Source organism: Gobio gobio (assembly GCF_949357685.1).
Source record: "Gobio gobio genome assembly, chromosome: 17".
Taxonomy (NCBI): Eukaryota; Metazoa; Chordata; class Actinopteri; order Cypriniformes; family Gobionidae; genus Gobio; species Gobio gobio.
Window position 1 is genome coordinate 45,127,886 of NC_137110.1, and position 23,277 is coordinate 45,151,162.

Below are 23,277 nucleotides of genomic sequence, written 5' to 3' on the forward strand. Positions count from 1 at the left end.
GTACACAGTGCTGACAGATACAAAGACAGCGCACGGCTCTCTCGCTCAGTACAAGAGGTCAAGGTAAATATTAACTCTGACAGAACGGTGTGAAAATCTCAGGCGGTTTCATGGGAAGAAGGTGTGAGAGATTACAGACCCAGAGATTCCTGTGAGGAGAGACAAGTGACATAACTTTTCATCTCACAAACTCCTGGACTGACTCTCTGACCTTCTCTTTAAGATTTCCCAAAACAAACGCACACTCCCGCTCTACTCTCTTCAGAAATCACAGACTCTTGTGTACTTTACCCTTTACAGCTATTTAAGTGACTTGTTAGCTCCTCTGTTAAACATGCTGTGGTCGCTCTGAACATATGGCGTAGAGCTTTTGACCAGCATTTCTCCGCTGAAGATTAAAGTGGCCATTCTTCTAGCATGTCTCCGTGAAAGAGAGCGCATTTAGATGATGCCAGCGCAGGTCAAAGTGAAGGCAAACTGCAGGTATTTTTAATGAAGGTGTGACATTCTGACAGGACCCTGATAATACAGTCCTCACACTAGCTTAAGACAGACAGGAAGTATATAAGGAATTTAAAACCAAAATAATTAACCCAGAGCAACAGCCCTGACAGCTCTACCACGGGAAAGTACCAACACATTTATTCTATTTACGTTTTATAAGCTAAATGTGTTTTATCATGCAGAAGTGCTAAAGTTTCAGAAAGCACGCCCACACTCTATTTACCGGCCGTCTGACGCATATAATTGTCATGGTGTGGTTCAAAACAAAGGTGAGAAAAGGATCTGTGGGCATGCAGTTTTATTAAAGAAAACAAACACAATCCAAAACACACAAAAAAAACCTCAAGAAGCAAAAACAACAGATGAGCACAGATAAAAGACATGCAGAAACATGGGGTATAAATACAGTGAGAAAACAAGGAACAGGTGTAACAAATCAATTAACTAATGAGTAACTATGGCATCAGAGGAAACAGTAAGCAAAGGGAGCTAAAAATACTCAAAATAAGTGAACAGAAACACAAAGGGCCCTATTTTAACGTGCGTGGTCTGCGCAAACTTGCGCATATGATCTGCTTGGTGCTATCATATCTCTGAAACGGAGATATGGTGGTTCGCGTGACACTAACGCTAAACCATCAAACTTAATTTGTCCCAAAAGCATATTTACACTGTCTGAATCATTCCCAATCCCCCTATAGTGGACTTTGTGCCATTCACCATGTATAAAAGAGTAATTGTGTGAACAAGTGACCAATTTTAGCCACAGCTTCAGCATCTATATTTATAATGTAGGGGGCGGGACGCTTCAGATTCTACAGAGCATTTGATTGGACCAAGCGGTAACCTTCCACAGTTTCTCTTGAAGCCAATACGGAAGTGACTGAAACTGCAATTCATCGACTGGCCGCTAGAGACAGACTCCAGAAGAGAGCAGAATCTCATTGAGCCCCATATTAAAATGCCCAACTTTACAGCAGAAAAAAACATGTTTACAGCCTGGTACAAATTGTTGTTTTGGTCTATACGGCTAATTTTGACAACTTCATGACAACTGTGAGGGGGTGAATTTTTTTTATAACTCATTCGTTTACATTATATAAAGCCTTAAAGTTTTGCATAATTAAGGGCGTAGCCACTTTGAGTGACAGGTGGATAGCCATTTATCTGCGGTCTGTTAGTCATCGCGTCACCTCAGCTCCACCCATGTCCCGCCTCTTTGCCCATTTTCTGTCATCCGGGAGTGATGCGCGATGACACGCTGCCAAGATGGCAATGGCCAGCTCGACCCTACTTTATGCTTCAAAACTGCCCATCAGAATACTATGGGTGACGTCACGGACACTACGTCCATATATTTTTTTACAGTCTATGGATTGGACAGATAAACTGACGAGAAGTTGAAGTGCAGAGTGATGTCATCAAAATCATTGATCCATATTGGCGGAAGTGACAGACTGTAAGTTTTGAATGCTTATATCTTCTGAATGCGAATTTTGTCAAAGTGTTGGAGCACACTAGCTTAAAGATAGCAGTAAAACACATTCATACTAAAGGCCTGTTCACACCGGGACTATTTTCGCACGCGTTTATCGCCGACGTTTAACGCCTCGTGACTAAACAAAGGACGCCAATGTGAGTGTGCACACCGACGCGCAAAACGCCAGGTGTAAAAGCGTCATTTAAAAAAAAAAAAAACGTCTTGGGTTTATTTTTTTATTTTGACGCGGCGCGTTAAAAACTGTCCGACCAATGAGATCAGCGTTTTTGTTCACGTGCCTGGAGCTGCTGAAGTGACAGTAAAACACGACTTGGTTGCGCTCAAGGACAAAACGGTCTTGCCGAGCACACATTGATACGACGAAGAAGTAGTAAGTAGACTAAGAAGAAGATGAACAGCTAATGCTGCTTGTCAGTTAGCAAAAAGTGTATGAATGGTTTTGGCCATAGACATAATATGTCTTATGGGTTTTGGCAAGCACGTAAATACTGTCTCTCTTCTACTTCTGTGTGACAAGCGAGTGTCAGAAGCGTAAAGTGCCGCAGCACCACCTTGTGTACCGGGAGAGCTATCTACTGAATTTGCACGTTCACTCGGCGCATCGCCAGTGAAAATCGCTCAAGACGCGCCGAAAAACGCAAAAAAAATTATATTTTGATTTCATGGGGACTTTAACGTTATATCAACATTTACCTATACATTATTAAAATCAATGTTGCAACTGTTAATATTATTTCATGGACTGTATTTTTATGTATTAATGTTAACAAAGATTAATAAATACTGTAACAAATGATTTGCTCATTGTTAGTATTTTTTAGTTAATGCATAACGTTGCCTTATTGTAAATTCGTTATAATCTTTTTGCTTAGTATTATTATAGATTTTATGTATTTATTTGTTTGTTTGAAGGCCATTTTTATTTAATTTTATTTGTAATTTACTTTCTGTTTGTTATTTATTTGCCATCTCAGTCTTCAGTATGTTTCCAAAAAACCAACCATCTTTACCACAGCCCTTACCGTAGATCTGATCATGGCCACCTAAAGTTAGTTTGCGTTGCTCTTGCGGATCTCAGGTTTAGTCCAGTCGTGTTTTCATTGATTGCCATTTCCTCTCCATCTCCAGTGCCACCCCCTGAGACAAACACAAAATAGGACATTTTTCTTTACAGTAAAAGGGTTAAGCAGTCTGTTAAATTAATTAGTCCACATTAGGAATTTCAAAGCTGTTAATTTAATGGAGAGGCGGAGAACTAAGTTCATCAAGTGAGCTCTAATAGCTCTCAATCTGCCCAGTGTGAACATCAGAAGCGCTGGGGTGGGGCGAGGGTTCTGATATACATTATTCTTGAGAAGTCTTAGACACACTTGTCACGAAACCAAAAGTAAAATACACATACTGTACAGTGAAGCACCCAGGATTCTATTTTGGGGGAATAATGGTATTTTTTCCCCTGCCGGAGCCTTTCATGTCATTTAGAGAGGTGTTTAATAAGGATGGGCACTAAGAGGATTATGATCCCATTTGGCCATGGCCCCGTTGAGATGAGAGGTTGTGGGGGGCATCCTTCTCACTGTCAAAACTCATTTCCCTCATAAATGATCAGCAAGATGACAATCCCATATTCTGGAAATGTGCTCCAGCCCCCAGCCTCCTCTCCTCATTGGGTTAATGAAGACAAAGTCGTCCTGATCAGCCCCGGTCTAAACTCATGTATGCCACAGAGACATACAGACAGAGAAGCTGAACCTTGCTCTTTTTGGAGATAAACACTCTTAAAAGTAAAGGTTCCAAAAGGTTTTTTTTGTGGTTTTTTTATTGCTGTGATGTCATTAAAGTACCATGTTTGCTTCCCCAAAGAACCTTTCAATAAAAAGTTCTTAAAAGAACCATGTTTTTCTTAGTGTGAAGAACATTTATAAAGATTATAAAGAATCTTTTTGTGGAATGGAAAGGTTCCATGTATGTTGAACGTTCTTCATGGAATCATTAATGCCAATAAAGAAGCATTTAATTTTAAAAAGCTTTGTGATAGTAATTATCATTACTGCTTCTGTCTAGAGTTAGGCCTGTTTTACACTGTGTGAATTTACCTATCTGTAAGCCCCGCCCCCCTTAGTTACTGTTGCTAACTCGGACAAACAAACAGAGTTGCTATATCTCACAATGTACAGCTGTCAGTGTGAAAACCTTATCCCAAGATGTTTTTGGACGCAGATTGTAGCGTATATCCCGTCCGAATGATAGCCAAACTTAACTGATGGTTTATCAAGTTTATTGCATCGTTATTCACTCCAAAAAATCATCGTAAGAGCTGAACAAACAAAGCATAAGAAGTGCGCATTAAAGGTCCCATGGCATGGCATTTTTCTATTATTTTATAGTGTTTCCTGAGGTGTACTTATATTGTTAGTATGATTTTTACATCATAAAATGTCATAATTTAGAAATAAAAGGCATTTTTTCTATACTGCTGTTTGCCCTGTGGCTAAATGCCATGTTTCAAGAGGCGTGTCTGCTGTGAGACTTCAGTAAAAACGCCCACTGTTGTGATTGGCTGACATCTTTGCATTTGAAATGAGCGGAGGGGCGTGGTTTAACGAGGTCTACGACGCACAAGCTGCTGCCAGAGAGACGGATGGACCTGAGTTCACTTCTCATCAGTTCTCTCAGCATGTCTCAGTTCAGGGTGAACTGTTGTAGTTACTAGAATACACTTCAGGTTATTAGTTTATTTCTAGTCGGAGGGGCTGTCACTCATGTCAGAAAGTTAGTAACTTTAGTAAATTATGGATCAGCGCTGACTCGAGACGCGAACCGTTTAGAACGATTCAGTCCGATTTGGTGAACTGGTTCGGTTCACTAAAAAGAACCGATTCAAAAGAATGATTCGTTCGCAAACCGGACATCATGGAGACGGAGCGATTGCTAACAAAGTTATTTATAGTAACTACTGAGTTGTGAGAGCGCTGTCTGTCAGTGCGAGTTTATTGTGTTTGTATCTGAGAGTTTTGAATAAACACGAGTCCCATTCACGCCGAGTCCGTCTTCATCATTATTACCAACTTTGTAACACATGCAATGTACCATTACAGCGAGATTAATGAGTTACGAGTAAGTGTTGATTAAAGCATTATTTTTTTATATTTTCCGATCATATGAAAGGCGTCAGTGACGCACATTGAGTACACAGCGCAAACAAAGACACAACAGCAGTAATCGAATGTAATCCAGTTTATTGTGGGAATAGCTGGCTAGCCTAGCCGGATACCCTCACGCTTACCCCCCTTCTGCTTAATCTCATGCCGCGTTTGGTGCCTCCGCTGTGGGCCAGATGCAGTACTGGGGGTCGGGGATGTTGAAGGCCGAGCTTCGGCGTGTGTTAGGTTTATCTCTAAAGATGTGGCTCTGCCGATGTTGAGCAGAAACTCCCGACTGTATGCACATTTAAGAACAGATAGACGCGACGAGGACGTACAAAAACACTGACTCACAAGATAGAAAACACCGTTCTGTCGGGAGAGAGAGAAGCCGCTGCGTGTGCACGAATAATAAATAATTAGCTACACATAAGAAATCACTGATCACAGATCAGAAGGAACTGAAAAAAGACTTCTGTTTTCATTTGTACATCCAAACACTGAGAAACTGCCAGCATTCACTTGTTCACAAACAATGATCTCTCGAGCGCTTGCATGGGCGTGCCAGATTCTCTGGGCGGAGGAAAGGGAGGTAACCGTTCCTGCTTGGACGTCAAACCAGGAGACTTCAGGATTGGCTCGTCTGGCCTGTCATTTTCTCAAAGGCAGAGAAAGACAGCCAGAACTCGGGTTTACACCGATCAACATTTCTATCCACTTGGGGACAATATTCAGGCTAGGGGAACTCATATTAATCTTGAAAAACCTCATAAAATGAAAATTTCATGCCATGGGACCTTTAACGTCTCATTCACAAACTATCTCTCTCTGTTGCATTACCATTAACATACACAGCAAATTACACACAAAAAAAATGTAACAATTTATTAACAATCAAGTAAATGTAAAATGTCAATTACATCATAGACAGAAATCTCTTTTAAAAGGAAACACAAATTATAATTATGGTTACACTTAAAATAGCTTCAAATAGATGTAAACTTAAACCCTTAATTATACTCAGTAGGCCTATGCCTGTTACCTGTGAGATAGAGAGAGAGAGAGAGAGAGAGAGAGTGAGAAAGAGAGAGAGAGAGCCAAAGAGCAGCTCTCTCTAGAGAAAGCAGAGAATCAAAAGAGGAAGAGCTACAGTTCGGATCTTCTTTTATCCTCTTCCCTGATGTCACCAAACTCAAATATGACTCTTTTAAAACTGACCAATCAGACCAAACCGTGAGACGTTTGAAAGTAACCAATCAGACAAAACTTCTCCCACTGTACCAAAGGTGTGAAAAGCATTTGGCCGGCAAGCCATTCTTTTGTCCTTAGAAATCCCAACTGGCCCCTCTGATGGCGTTAAGGGGGAGGGGGTTAAGACAATTTCAAATATCTTGGTCACGACGATGGTTGCTAACAGTAAAGCAGATGATTTTGTTCTATTTCAAATATCTTTGATTATTTTCCACCTTACAAGTTATTTCTGTCAGGACCACTATCGTCAAAGATGATTGATTGACTATAGGATACAGTTTGGATTGGCGGTATGGTTCTGTTCTGGGCAAGAACTCCCTGGCTGCGCATCCATGTACCCGAGCAGCAATAACCCCCCTTAGGGTAAACAGAACAGAACCAACATAATGTATTGCAGATATCATTAATATCGTTGTACAAAATAATTCAGGGATTTAGTCTGATTCAAGGGGAATTAGAATACCAAATCCTGACTGGATGAGAGAAGGAGCTGGGGATGGATAGATGCACTTTTATGGACTTCAAAATAGAAACAGCCATTCACTTGGAAGCTTGGAAGAGCCAGGAAATTTTTTTTTTTAATATAACTAGCTTTTAAAAAAATATTTTATTCTTCTGAAAGAAGCATGTCATATACACCTATGATGGCTTGAGGGTGAGTAAATCATAATTTTAATTTTTGGGTAAACTATCCCTTTATGACAGAACAGAACAAAATGATTATAGAATAACACAAAAAAAGAAGCCATAACTCACTTTCTAAGCAGTTATTTGGACCAATGTGATTACAAATATGGCTATAGGTAATGCAGTGTTGTATTTTATAATAACCCCTTTATTTGTGTCAGATTGATTACCAGGACCACACGCTTTCGTTGGCCAAGCATTTGCATCTGTTAAATGTACACCATGTAACTTTTGTCCCTCTAGTGGTTAAAAAAACAAAACTGCATGCATTTTGCGGAAGAGCATTGTTTCGGTTGTGCTTCGGCTCTGCGTGACTGTGCGACATTTCAAATCCCTCAGTTCTCGCTCTGAAAAGCAAAGCCAGTGTTGATTCTGGTTTTATTACGAGCTCTGTCGCCTTTTCTTTTTGCCAGCAGACTCTCCTCTGTTCGCCGTTTGTTTAAAACGTGTGATTCCTCTGAGGTTGGTGATTTAGCTGCTCCATGTCAACTTTTTTCACTCGTTGTGATGACTATCCTCTGCCTCTTCCACGCAACATATGCGGCAAAGTAGCCGGAGCAACTTTTCTCCATTTACGGATATGAGGAGACACACGGGCGAGTGCAGATATTTAAAGATATATTATAACTTACTGCCCTGTGTCAGTGACCTTATGATATCTTCGCCTCTTGCTTTCTTAATAAAAGACGGCGAGCTTCATTTCCCACAGCATGGGAGTCAAGCTCTCGGCTGGCATCCCTATTCCATCCCTCCCTCTCCCTCTTTCTCTTCTCTTTTCTGCATGCTCTGGCTATTAAATGCATCTTCAATTCAGCAACTTTGAAGTGGCACTCCAGGAAATGCACTCAATCAATTATAAATGAAATAATCTCCTTATAATATTAGAGATTTTAAAAGTGTTAGAAATACCGCCAGATTAAGGAACCCAAATCAGTTTTAACAGTATCTAAAGTGACAGCAGGAGAATCATGGGAAGGAATGGGGAGAAAGTTAAAATGATTATGTAGATCTGTGTCACGGGCGAATGTTTCTGCAAATCCCTGCAGGATCTCACAGCACAGTGGAAACAGATTATTCCCAGCCTTATTTAAAAAGCTGTGGCTTTTTTTTTTTTTTAAATGGGAAACATTTATATAAATTTAAATGTACTGCTCTTGCTATTTCTCTCTCTGTTTGAACCAGTGTCTCGCCATTGTCTTATTGTGAACAACTGACTGTTGCACATGTTGTAAATTATTGTATTTAATTTAATGTAAAGAATTACCAAGTAAAACATTCACATTTTGTTCTGACATGTGAACAGACACTGCAAAAAACTTTGAAGAAAAATCAATATATGTTGATCATTCATTTGTATACAAACACTGAATTGATTCATACTAACGATTCACTTTTGAAGCTTTAAAGGTAGGGTAGGTAAGATTTGGTTAAAAAACTTTTTTTCCAAATTTGTTTAAACTTTCTTTATATATCAATACATAATTAAAATGTAAGTATTCTGAAAAAGAAAGTATAAAAATTGAGTGTCTGTAGACCTCTCACGACTGTTTTAAAGACAGCTCATTATTTCCATTCACTCCACCTTCTCCCTTCTGGGCTCTTTCCAAAGCCACGCCCCCAAAACACATGAACGCGCTACGCCGACCGCGATCAGCTCAGCTGAAAGACGCATTATTTACCTGAGGCGAGCGGAGAAGAAGTGCATGTAGTGACATCATGTCAGAATCACATGTAATAAAAAATCTAACTTTATCATTATGAATATAAACAAATAAGATGTCTTTTAGTACTCACTATCAAGCTAGAATAACGATACTGGTAAAGTTTAAAATACACACACAACACAGTGTCTACGACACACACAGATACAAAATAAAAACATCAGTAAACGTTGGTTTATAAAAACAAACCAAGGGCCGAAATAAACGTGCAGGTAAAGTTCCCGGTGAACATGGTAAAAGAGTTTAGACAGAGGGTAGTGGCTAAAGCTAACTTAGTTCTAAAAAAGTTCCTGGATGCGGTGTAACTTACTAGATTTTACATGCATTTTGTTATCTAAAGTTACATTTTGCGAAATTCAACACGACAGCGATCAACTTGAGTATTCAACAGCTAAGCATATTGAGTATTTATCATCTCTATTAATGGTTCGCTAAGTGTATAACATTGTAACTTTATGCTAAGTAATGTTATGTTAGCTATATTAGGCAGCTACGTGTGCTAGTGAGACATGCTTCATGAAAACATAAACCAAAAAAATGTATAATCAAAATGAAAGATTACCTGTCCAGCAGAAATACAGCCTCTTGAACTCCTCAAATCAAACGGGTGCGCCAGGGTTGCCAGGTTTTCACAACAAAATCCGCCCAATTGCTACTCAAAACTAGCCCAAAACAAGCCCAATCGTGTTTCTCCGGTAAAAATCGCATTTGGGGGGTAAAATATGTGTCTTTTTGGTAGGGCTGCCTGCTAAAATTCGCAAATCCCTGGGCAAAATATCACATAATTGGGGTCGCTTCAACCCGCGGACATGAAAAACAGCCCGTGGCAACAGTGTTTGAAGTAGCCCGACTTGGCAACACTGGGGTGCGCGTATGTGGGCAGATCCTGTAGCTAAAGTGGTGGTAGCCATGGTAGCGAGAGAGAGAGTGACAGTCGCCCAAGCCAATCACTTGTTTCGGCCCGAACGAAAATAATGAGCGGTGTTTATTGCAGATTAAAAAGTCCAGAGTCACTCGATTTTTATACTCTCTTTTTCAGAGTACTTAAATTGTAATTATGTATTGACATATAAAGAAAGTTTAAACAAATTTGGACAAAAGTGTTTTAGATCATTCTTACCTACCCTACCTTTAAGTCCATGTCTGTTGACCTTGACATCATCTATATAGTAGTGCACATCTACAACACACCGCAACTTCTAGCAGATAAAAACATTTAAAATCTTAGGAAAATGGACCAAAAATATTGATGGTTCATCTTACATTGACACATATTCAAATATTTGTGAAATCAAATGCTTTCTGGAACGAGAATGTCCTTCCCTTTAAAGTGCCCCTATTATGCTTTTTCGATTTTACCTTTTGTGTAATAGAGCTGCTTGTGAATGTACAAGGTCTGCAAGGTTTTAAAGATGCCTCTCGAAAGAAGTGATTTCAAACTGCTAAAACGAGTCGTCAGTAATTCCTGTCTTACTTCCTGTTACAAACATGTAACAATGTAACAAATTAGCATAATGCCATCCTATGGTCTTCATTGGCTGCCCACGAACAACGATTAATTTGACTTTCAAACACTGTAGTTGTAGTTTGTTTTGTGTTGTCAACATGTTGAGAAGACGCGGTTTTCAGTGCTGCGAATCTACTTTGCATGAACTTCCAAAGGACGAGGACTCGCGCTTTAATTGATACGGAAAAACCAGCGCCATCGTTTGCATCACTGTGTATCTTCATCACTGTGGAAGCTGGAATTCAGATATGGTAATAGGCATTTAGTTTCGGTCGACCAATGACTATAGACTGAGCCATCTGACCAATCAGAGCAGAGTAGACGCTCATAAAGGAGGGGTTTAGAGAGACCAAATCCTTTATTGAACTGTTTCAGACACTGTGAGAAAAGAGCTGCAATGTATATTATGAAAAATTAAAGAGTTTTTAGACCTTGCATGTAAAATGCATGTAAACCTATTATAGGAGACTAAACAAAATGAGGAACTTTAAAATAACATAATAGCAGCACTTTAAATTATAATATATGACATAATTTTGACCACTGACTGATAAAAGTATCAAATTATGGTTCATAGATTTGATGTAACTAAAGACTATTTAAAATAAACAAATAAAGGAACAATCCCTTTGACATGTCCCACAGGAAATATGTAAAACTTTGCTCAGCAATTCATTTAAAGGTGCAGTGTGTGAATTTTAGCGGCAATTCTAGTGGTGAGGTTGTGAATTGCAACCGCTCACCCCTCCCTTTCAAAGCTACGGTGGCTGACACAGGACAAAGATGTCGTCGTCGGAGACAGCAGAGAGTAGCTAGCGCTCAGTAGAGAAGTTTGTCCGTTTAGGGCTACTGTAGAAACATGACGGCGCAAAATGGAGACTTCACTGTAAGGGGACCCGCAGTGTATGTAGATAGAAATGGCTCATTCTAAGGTAATCAAAACATAACGGTTCATTATGTAAGGTCTTTATACACCACTGAAAACATAGTTATGTATATTATATTGCATTTCTGTCAATAGATCCTCATAAATACTACATACTGCACCTTTAATGGGGTATTTCAATGGTCCTGTGGTGTGATTTGAATTTTTAAAACGATGTCAAATGTCTTGCATAATAATTATTAAAAATAATTAGCAAATTGGTGTTTAAAATAGTTTTAGATGATGTATAACGTGTCACACTGCAGGACAGTGAAAGGGCTCCGATATAGTTTGGATAAACCTAACTCAGTTTTCCAGGTGCTCCTAGACTCCCTTGTAAATAATGAACGCTATTATGTGGAGCAGTGAACTTTCATGCTGTGCTTGTCCCGAACAACTGCTTCCATCAAAAATTATTTTGAAACTTTTGGATGGACAAAAAAATAACAGTGCATGAAAGCATTACATGTGGAAATAATTTCGACTGACCTCAGCTGGGTTTCACTACCACCATATCGGTCAAAAGCTGGACTGTGCAGCTGTCCAGGGGCGGCAAATCAATTGATCATTAGGGGAAGATAAGTAGGCAAACACATCCATCACTGCTCTGTTCACTAGCACCCCGCTGCTACAGTGAGCTACAGGGATTATCTGTGTTTAGGCAAGCGTCTGAGCGGTGTGTGTGTGTTCCCCGGTCAGTCCCTCTTCTAACAGGTTGCTCTCACTCATTACATGGTTAGTTGAGCCCAATGAGGGCTCTTTCAGCTAAGTGAGAGGCAGGCTGGAGGGTTCATTCAGTGTTTGCATCTGTGAAGGAGTTAGACACACTTGGTCAGCGGTTTGACAGCCTAGACTCCACTGAAGCAGTTACAATCCCTGTGGACGCACACACACACACACACACACACACACACATACACACAGACTCACACGCACATACACACACACACACACACACACACACACACACACACACACACACACACACACACACACACACACACACACACACACACACACACACACACACGTTGGTTTTTCATGTTTTTGGGGGACATTCCATAGACATAGTGATTTTTATACTGTACAAACTATTCTCTCCCCTAAACCTAAAACTAGCCATCACAGAAAAAAAAACATTTTTTTGCATTTTTAGATTTTAAAAATTATCACTTGGTATGATTTATAAGCCGCATGGGGAACAAAAAATGTCTGCACAAAGACAGGAATTATAGATATTGCCATCTTTGTGGGCACGTTTTGTCTCCATAATGTAGGGTTTACCAGGACCGCACACACACACGTCTGGTTCACTACAGTGTATCTTTGTGGGGACTCTCCATAGACGTAATGGTTTTTATACTGTACAAACTGTCTTCAAAGACAGTTCTTTGAGTCTTCAAAGTTTCAAAGGCACCATGAGCCTTTAACTTGTTACTATTTTACTTTTGACTGATTTGTAACTATTAGCGGAATAACCGAAAAATGCTTCAAACTAAAGATGTCTAACGTGTTTTGGTAATAAAAAAGGCAAAAGCCTTATAATAGACTTACTCTAATATGCATTGTTTGATCAATATCTGATTGCCAGTTGGCAATTGCAACTAAACACTGATCAAGAAATTTAAATTATTCAAAAATGCTAAATCATGCAAATCAATGCAAAAATCAGCGCAGAAATGTTTCAGTTTTACTGCATTTAGGTCGTTGAGAAATGGTCAATATGTCAATGGTCAATGTTTTGTTAATGTTTTATATTGCACTATTTCTATAGCTCACTTTAGACATACTAACTTTGGTCAACTACAGGTCAACTAACTCTCAGTACACTGTTAGGTGGGTTAGGGTTAGGGTTTGGGTTTGGGTTAGTAGAATAAGTTGACAGGTAGTTGCAAAGTTACTTATAGTCAGAATGTCTGTTGGGGAGCATTAAGAATATGAATATGAAAATGACTCCAAATGAAATTAGAGTGTCCCAGTTGTTCGAGTGTTGAAATAATTATTTCTATCCAAAAGCTTTTGTATGGATAAAATTCATTACTCATATCAGTTTAGAATGAAACTGATTATCTACATGAAAGTGAGAAAATTATGACAGAATTAAAATTTTGGGTGAACCGTTCATTTAAATTCTTCTACCTTTTACATATTCAGATCTTCATCGTTCCTTCTCGAAGTCCGAAAACTCAGGCAGCTGACTTGACTTGTTGCTTCACTATCAGGCAAGCAGGCAGTGTTTGTGCACAAAGTGTCTGAGTGAGCATGACAGTTTAATGATATATAACAAAATAGAGAGAGCGTTGGTGATAACTAAGCAAATGTTTAACTACTACAATAATAATTTCTCACTAAAAATGACATCAAAAGTGGAAAAAGTTGGTCAAATGTGAAGGTGATTTCACCACAACATGATCCATCAAGCTACGTCAGTGTTATTTACCTATCCTTTCCCTCTGATTTTAGGGATAAGTTATAGGCATATAGGTTTAGTGGTAGGGATATGGATATGGTTAGGACTAAATGTTTTTCCAGGATCAACAAAATACGTTGACCTGCAGGAACATGTCTTATTTTGCAAAATAACGGTGACCTGAAAATTTTAAAAATTACATTCTCACCTATTTTTTAAGGAAGTGCTATTGAAGCGTACAACACTTAAATGATTGTTTAACAATCCCATCAAGTGCTTCAAAAACACTCATTTGGATTAGCTTCGGAGTATAGTGTCCTGATAAGGTTTTGTACTCATCAGACTGGTCTGTCTTAAGACACTTAGAAAACAAAGAGGTCAGGAGAAGCAGTTTGCTTGAGGCGTTGGTGTGTGTGCCGTGTTTAGACTCCAGAGAGTCATTGCATGGCTTGAGTCAGACTCCATCAGCTCATTCTTTACTTCAATATCCTTCTGAAGGAAAGAATCAGGACTACAACGGCTCTCTTGTGGAATGTTTAGTGTGAGGGAGAAAATGGAAGCCTACATCGCTAGACTCATAAAGTGGCCACTGAGGGTGAGATTTAGGAGGAAATCGTATTTAAGATTTATACCAGTTGCAGAAATCAGTCACTGGAATACAACAGAACTCATGGCCCAAACCAGACCTATTAATGCTCCAATCAAGATCACTGATGCAGATTATTTAGCACTGCTTCTCAACTGGTTTTGCTTCAACAACCAGATTTTAAATTGGACATCAAGCGGCGAGCCAACAACCTGTAATACCCATATTTAACATAGTCTAGGAGGGATTTCCTTTTACATTTACATGTTAGCATCTACCTAATTTGACTAGCTTCTACCAAATTCCTTGATTTGCACTAACTGTAGTTTGATTGGATGCACATCCTTTGACTTCAGCAACCGAGCAAATAGTAAATGTATCAATAAGACAAATTGCCCTCTTGTTAATGGCGATTAGCGCAAACCTGCAATCCATTTTTGTTGAGGAAAGACGATTTTGTACAAAATGTTTTATTAAATCATTCTAGGCTTGAAAAAACAGATTAGTTCTGCTATATATACATATACATATTTACACTAAATTGCCAAAAGTATTGGGACACCCCTCCAAATAATTGAATTAATGGCCACAGGTGTATAAAATCAAGCACCTAGGCATGCAGACGCTTCTACAAACATTTGTGAAAGAATGGGTCGCTCTCAGGAGCTCAGTGAACTCAAGTGTGGTACTGTGATAGGTTGTACTGTGCAATAAGTCCATTCGAGAGATTTCCTCACTACTAAATATTCCACGGTCAACTGTTAGTGGTATTATAATAAAGTGGAATCAATTGGGAACAACAGCAACTCAGCCACGAAGTGGTAGGCCACATAAAATCACAGAGCGGGGTCAGCACATGATGAGGTGCACAGTGCGCATGAAATCGCCAACTTTCTGCAGGGTCAATAGCTACAAACTTCGTGTGGCCTTCAGATTAGCTCAAGAACAGTGCATAGAGAGCTCTTCATGGAATGGGTTTCCATGGCAGAGCCACTGTATCCAAGCCTTACATCACCAAGTGCAATGCAAAGCGTTGGATGTAGTGGTGTAAAGCACACCACCACTGGACTCTAGAGCAGTGGAGACGTGTTCTCTGTCTGGCAATTGGATGGACGAGTCTGGGTTTGGCGGTTGCCAGGAGAACAGTACTTGCCTGACTGCATTGTGCCAAGTGTAAAGTTTGGTGGAGGTGGGATTATGGTGTGGGGTTGTTTTTCAGGGGTTGGGCTTGGCCCCTTACACTCTAAAAGAAAAAGTTCTATATGGCACCAAAAATGGTTCTTGGCTTGTAATCATAGGGGAACCTTTTTAAGTGCTATATATCACTAATTTTGGTGCTTCAGTGGTTCTTCAGCGGTTCTTCAGAGGTTCTTCATCAGTTCTTTGACTAAGATGCTATATAGCACCGCTAACTAAGGTGCTATATAGCACCGCTACCATATACAGAAAAGTTAAGATATGGTGCTATATAGCACCAAAAGTGGTTCCTCTATTATTATGACGAAGAACCATTTTTGGTGCCATATAGAACCTTTTTTTTTTAGAGTGTAGTTCCAGTAAAAGGAACTCTTAATGCTTCAGCATACTAAGACATTTTGGACAATTTCATGCGTCCAACTTTGTGGGAACAGTTTTGGGATGGCCCCTTCCTGTTCCAACATGACCGTGCACCAGGGCACAAAGTGTCGGTCTATAAAGACATGGATGAGCGAGTTTGATGTGGAGGCCTGCACAGAGTCCTGACCTCAACCCGATAGAACACCTTTGGGATGAATTAGAGCGGAGACTGTGAGCCAGACCTTCTCGTCCAACATCAGTGCCTGACCTCACAAATGCGCTTCTAGAAGAATAGTCAAAAATTCCCATAATCACACTCCTAAACCTTGTGGAAAGCCTCCCCAGAAGAGTTGAAGCTGTTATAGCTGCAAAGGGTGAGCCAACTTCATATTAAACGCTATTTAGATGCGATTAATCGCTATTAATTGATTTGACAGCACTAACATATATGTTATATATATATATATATATATATATATATATATATATATATATATACACACACACACACACACACACACACACACACACACACACACACACAAAAAGAGCGCATGTAAAGATACTTTCTACAAACATAACATATTCATTGAAATCAATCCTAAAATAAAATTCTGTGAAAGTCTGAAAATGTATCATTTAAAGAGTCAAATATCTAATGTGTGGAACCTTCTCTGTGACTTGGTACTTTGTGTCACTAGTGGCCCTGAAAGCCTGTCAGAAATGCTTAGTTTCTCCAAGAAAATGGTTTGTATGGATCTTTGCTCCGGGTCTTGCCCTGTTTCTGCACAATTTCTCTCCACCCTCTTGTTTTTTTCCTCTCCTTTTGTTTAGGTAAAGCTAGGATTAGGGAAGATTTTCCCCCTAAAGTAGTGGTTTGATGGTGCTTTTATCCCCTAGAGTTTCGAAGACGGTGGAGCCCCAGGATTAGACCAACACAAAAGGTGTTGTTGTGTCCGGCCGCAGGCTGGAGGGAAGGAACTCAACTGCCAGTTTCAATATGTCAATGTTCTCAGGATGGGAAGTTGGCCAAATCAATTGAGGAGAACTCTGGTGTCCAAAGACTCGCGGTTCAGACACAGTTCACATTTTGGCGTACCAAAGTTACAACTCTTCAAAATCCTTCCTTCAGGAAAGAATCCAAAGAATGTCCCATGTGTTATATCTAGAAAAAACTATTTTAAGTAGTTGATTAGTATTACACTTTAACACTTTTTTGGTTTGTAGTCTCTTTTAGCAGATAATACGCATTTAGACGAATGGCCGAGAATGAGAGTCCCTCCCCAAAAAACACTTGCACTTACTAGCAAATTATAAGCATTATCTAAAACATATTATTTATTCACTTTGATATGCTCCACCCAAACTTCCTGCGTCTGAAATACTCCAACACAGAAAACAAAATTGTTCATTGAGCCATAACATAGATTTTTACAGACTGTCACTAAAGATCTTTGCCAGAAAATCCCTGTCTCAACAGTAACTTCATACTGTGTGTTAACATCACAAAAAAATAATCTCAGCCTTCAGCCCAAAGTGCATTCATGTATGTTAAAGAAGAAAAAAATTCCAGTGCTGTTTAGCATTATTAAGAAAGGATCAAGAGTTATTTTGGCCCCTTTTAACCAGATTCAGCAGAAGCGGAAAGAGAATATTTTAACCAAATGTCTTAATAATAACACTTCTAACGGATTGCTTCTGGCAAGTTGATTTACTATTCTTGTCCCCAGGAAGCAGTCAACTTAGAACTATAAATCAAAATTATTAATATTGCCTATATCAGCACATACAATACCCTTGACAAGAAACAGAGAGGTTCAACCCTCTACCAATGGCAAAGTAGGGTGTTTACATTCGAAACACAATAAGAGATAATTTTGCAAGCAATTCCCTCATGTCTCTCAGAGGAAGACTTGAGCGAATTCAGACCATAAAACCTTGGATGCATCCATTTCCTAAACATGAAATTCGAGCGGGCTAACTAAAACCTGGCGTATTGCATTTGGCTCATTGGTTTAAAGTTGGTTTTACACCTCATTGAGTAAGCTTGCACATTTTGGCTGGTCGGTTGAGCTTTGAGAGAGGATAAAGTTTTGTTCTGAAGATCTGGCATGCGAGAGCATCATCTCAGAAAGACGTTAAATCATCTAAAGAGGCTTTCTGTGATGGAGCCTGTTCATAGTCAAATACAGAGATTGAGCAGCTTCCACAGAGACTCAATTCATGTGGGTCAGAATAGCAAAAGTGGTTAGAAATGGAGGCAAACAGTGGTACTCAACCAGTTCGGGAAACATGACAATAAACTCTTCATATTTCACCTTTGGAATATGTAAGTAATGTATTAAGGAACTGAAAACATCTTTAAAAGGCAACTTTGATTAGTGGTGTTTAAGGCAAGCATCGCAAAAATTACTCGTAATGAAGCAGTGTTCACACTAAATAGCAGAGAAAAAGCAAAGTCATTCACTTTAGTAACCCTTTAGCATTAGTGGGTGCTTATTGTGACATGAGTGGAAATACAATTGCCACAACTAATAGGCCTACTACACTCTAAAAAATGCTGGGTTAAAAATAACCCAAGTTGGGTTGAAAATGGACTAACCCAGTCCAACTTGGGTTATTTTTATCCCAGCATTTTTTAGAGTGTATAACTAAATAACTTATATAGCTTGTAAAAATATTGAAGAACAAAGAAAGATCACCAGGTGGCTATAGTAAAATGTCATATCAAACTGATACAGCTATTTTTAACTGTTGAGGCTGCTGCCATTTCGGTTCTTTTTTCATGATGCCAGGTACAGGCAAGTGATAGAAGTTGAAGCTTTTTGAAAAGTTAGACTGGCCCGGCTAACAGGGAACATTCTCAGAACTTAGGCAATGTTCTCTCAAAGTTGAACAAACGTTCTTCGAGTAACGTTTCTTCAATGTTATCTGATCTTCCATAAGGTTCTCAAAATGTTAGCACAAAAAACAATATTTATAGGCTTTTTTTTTTTTTGTTCGACTTTCATCTAAAAAAAATTACATGTTAAGGCCTGTACACACCGGGACGAATATCGCGCGCGCTTATCGCCAGCGTTTTTCGTGCCGTTTTTCGGCGCGTCTTGAGTGTTCACACCCAAGCGATTTTCACTGGCGCTGCGCCGAGTGAACGTGCACATTCAGTCGATGCGCTCCCGGTACACAAGATGGTGCTGCGGCACTTTAAGCCTCTGACACTCGCTTGTCACACAGAAGGAGAAGAGAGACAGTATTTACGTGCTTGCCAAAACCATAGACATATTATGTATATGGACAAAACCATTCACACACTTTTTGCTAACTGGCAAGCAGCATTAGCAGTTCATCTTCTTCTTTGTCTACTTACTACTTCTTCTTCGTATCAATGTGTGCTCGGCAAGACCGTTTTGTGCTTGAGCGCCACCAAGTCGTGTTTTACTGTCACTTCAGCAGCTCCAGGCACGTGAACAAAAGCGCCGATCTCATTGGTCGGCCAGTTTTTTACGCGCCGCGTCAAAATAAAAAAACGAACCCGAGGCGTTTTTTTTAAAAATGACGCTTTTACGCCTGGCGTTTTGCGCGTCGGTGTGAACACTCACATTGGCGCCCATTGTTTAGTCCCGAGGCGTTAAACGTCGGCGATAAACGCGTGCGAAAATCGTCCCGGTGTGAACAGGCCTTTAAGGCCTGTACACACCGGGACGAATATCGCACGCGCTTATCGCCAGCGTTTTTCGTGACGTTTTTCGGCGCGTCTTGAGTGTTCACACCCAAGCGATTTCCACTGGCGATGCGCCGAGTGAACGTGCACATTCAGTAGATGCGCTCCCGGTACACAAGATGGTGCAGCGGCACTTTACGCTTCTGACACTCGCTTGTCACACAGAAGAAAAGGAGAGACAGTATTTACGTGCTTGCCAAAACCACAGATATATTATGTCTATGGCAAAACCATTCACACACTTTTTGCTAACTGGCAAGCAGCATTAACAGCCCATCTTCTTCTTTGTCTACTTACTACTTCTTCTTCGTATCAATGTGTGCTCGGCAAGACCGTTTTGTGCTCGAGCGCCACCAAGTCGTGTTTTACTGTCACTTCAGCAGCTCCAGGCACGTGAACAAAAGCGCTGATCTCATTGGTCGGCCAGTTTTTAACGCGCCGCGTCAAAATAAAAAAACGAACCCGAGGCGTTTTTTTTTTAATGACGCTTTTACGCCTGGCGTTTTACGCGTCGGTGTGCACACTCACATTGGCGCCCATTGTTTAGTCACGAGGCGTTAAACGTCGGCGATAAACGCGCGCGAAAATCGTCCCGGTGTGAACAGGCCTTTAGCCTACTTGTTTTAGAATGTTCAGAGAACATTTAAATGGATAGTTCAATTGTCAATTCTGTCATAATTTACTCACCCTCATGTTGATCCAAACCTGTATGAATTTCTTTCTTCTGCTGAACAGGAAAGATGGGTAACCAAACAGTTGAAAGGCCCCAATGACGTCCATGGTATGGGGAAAAAAATAGGCCTACTATGAAACTCAAAGGGACTCATCAACTGTTTGGTTATTGACCTTCATAACCAAGAAAAAAAACGTTTTATTTATTTTTTAAAAACTGGGTGTTTAAAAAAAACAAGACAACTAAAATAATGTTCGTAACTTAACGGAATGTTAGCAAAATATTCCTATTAAACTGTTAGTTCCAGTCCTTGATTCTGATTGGTCAATAGTTGTGTTTTATTTAAAAAAACAAACAGACAAAAAATTAACATTTAACTGGACTTTTATTTTTTTAACTGGTCAGCTGAAATAACTATAGTAGCCAACATAATGGAACATTAGCAAAACTTTCTTAAAACATTTTTTTTTAGCTGGGAAGTTAGAGTTGTCATTAAAAACTGACAAGACTCTGGCGGGAAATTAAATAATGTTTTGGCGGGAATGTTATTTCCTTATCGACTGACAAACCCCTCAGAAGTGCTGGACACATGCGCATTAGAGTCTGGAGAAACTGAGGAATTCCTTCTCGCTTTAATTGCTTTAAAAACGGTCTTTACAAAGAGACACTAGCCAGCTTTACCTCCTATTTAACTTATTTCCACTGGTTCAAAAGTTAATCGGATTTTTCCCCTCTAGACCTTAATGCGCGCAGATGTGCACTAAACAGGCTATAGCCTACGAACCGGAGAAACTTCGAATATATAGGAACCTTAAAAAATAAATAAAAAAAAGGTAAAATTTTTACAATTTTGATTAATATTATTATTATTATAGGCTGTACAGAGGAACCCACTACTTCCTATGGTTTAGTAGCCTAAATGCAGTAGTTTATTTAATAAATACAAAAACATAACGCATTAAAAAAAAAAAACAGATTTTTTTTTTTCTGTGCCCCAGGCTTTAATAATTTAGCAAAGACTGAAAATACCACTCTGAATAGCCAATTTTCCCAGCATTTCAACATAATATCCAGGTTTACATTTAAGGACACTTCTTAATTCCAGCCTGAACGTTTTTTTCCCCCTTTTGAAGAAATCTTTTTTTTTTTTAACTGAAGAAGAGAAGGGCATTATTGTTTTAATCCTCTTACCATCCGTCATTTTAAGAGTGTTTTAAAGGCTGAGATGGCGTCTTGTCTCAGTAAATCCTTCGGGCCGGGAGAGATTCTGCCATCTATTAGAGATCTCATTCTCTCTCCTTCTCTCTTAAAATCAGCTTGTCACACTCAGAGGTGTAACGCAAATAATAGTTATAGTATAGCGAGTTAGTTTACAACTATTTTCCTCTCTACATTTTCATAATTAGCCTAAGATTCCAGACTGGAAATCACAAATGTGTCACCGCTGGGTTTTTTTTTTTTTTTTTCTTAGCTTAGGCTACTGTTCCTAAATGATAATTTTGTTGTTTGCTCTTTCTTAATGGTGTAACAACAACAAATCATATTTATTAATTCCGAATTCTACCTGAGCATGCCCTAGGCTAAGCAGCAAATAGCCTACAATTAGAGCATTTCTTTTAGACGTTTAAAAACCTATTTTATGTTTAAATTATTATTTATAACGTAATAATAATTGATTTATAATTCTTAACTGATTCGGTCACTCATCATATGTTTATGAAAAGAGCATTCCGTTGCACAGGTCAGCACGAACCCGTGAAAACTGGAGACACTGAAGGTGACGGAGAACTTCTGACTGACAGCGAAATTGGCCAATCAGGTCCCGCTGTGATCTCACCGCGCTCCTCATTGGTCGATGGGCGGGAGCTGCTGGCGCTCTGACCCGCGGAGGCTGTGATATTTTTTGAGGACTAACATCAAACATTGTCCAGAGCAGAGCAGTTGTAAACAGTCTCGGATACGTTTGACTTCCAGCAGGATATTAAACTACAGACAGACTGGGGAAAAAACACTTGTGTTCAGTTCTATTGTTGTTACAGTTCGGAGGGGAAAACACTTCTCAGAGAGGTGAGTAACCATCAGTTTTAAAAACTGATTTCATCAGTTTATCTGTTTTAACTTACACGACGTATAGCCTAACATACGTTGCTTTATACTGATATTTAAAATAGTATATTTAGCTATAAAAGGCAACCTTTGACGTAGGTCCTAAAGACTGGTCGTTTTAGAAATGGTAACTTTAACAAACACTGAATTATAAACTGTAGTGAAAGTGTGCAATAGTTGAGGATCTGTTTATGATCGGACTCTTACCAATTAGTTTGCAACCTAACGTAATCAGGACGATTCAGTCATATTAAATATATTTTAAGTTTAAAATTGAATTGGGATATTAGGCTACCTAACAAAAAAAATGAATGCTCGCAGACCTTTATTTAATGTACATTTAGATTAGTTAGAAATGACTTAACTTTGATTTATATATGGAGTACTGTAGCCTATAGGCTATTTTATAAATATTCAAACATATATTTAAACTAAATGTAGGCTACATTAAGCCCTGATTTGCTCAGAAATATACAAATGCTGGGTTGTTAATATGGACAAACCCAACCGTTTGTTTAACGTACAATTTTTGAATTACGTTTTTAAATCAAACGGTTGGTTTACTTCTTTAAATTACATTTTTAAACCTAACGGCTGGTTTGTCCATATTTGACCCAAGCGTGGGTTGAAACGACCAAGCAATTTTAAACTGATTGTTGAAGGCTTATGGAAAGTTATTAAAGATAATTTTAAGAAAAAAATGAAGACACAAAAACAGTTATTATAAACGTTGTCGAACGCCTAAAATTATTGAAATCAAAATGTCTTGGAAAAATTGTGGAGGGTGCGCCAAGTGTCGTCGAACACAAACTCGCGGGAGTCTTGCAGGTCAGACTGGAAATGAAAGCTATTTGCAGCAACATTAGGCGCATTTATAAATACACACATACATCTCCAGCAGAAGCAGCCCAGAGGCGACGAAGGACAGAAAGAGCACCAATTGAGCTTCACACCGGGAGGGCACAGTAAATGTTTAGCAAAGCAC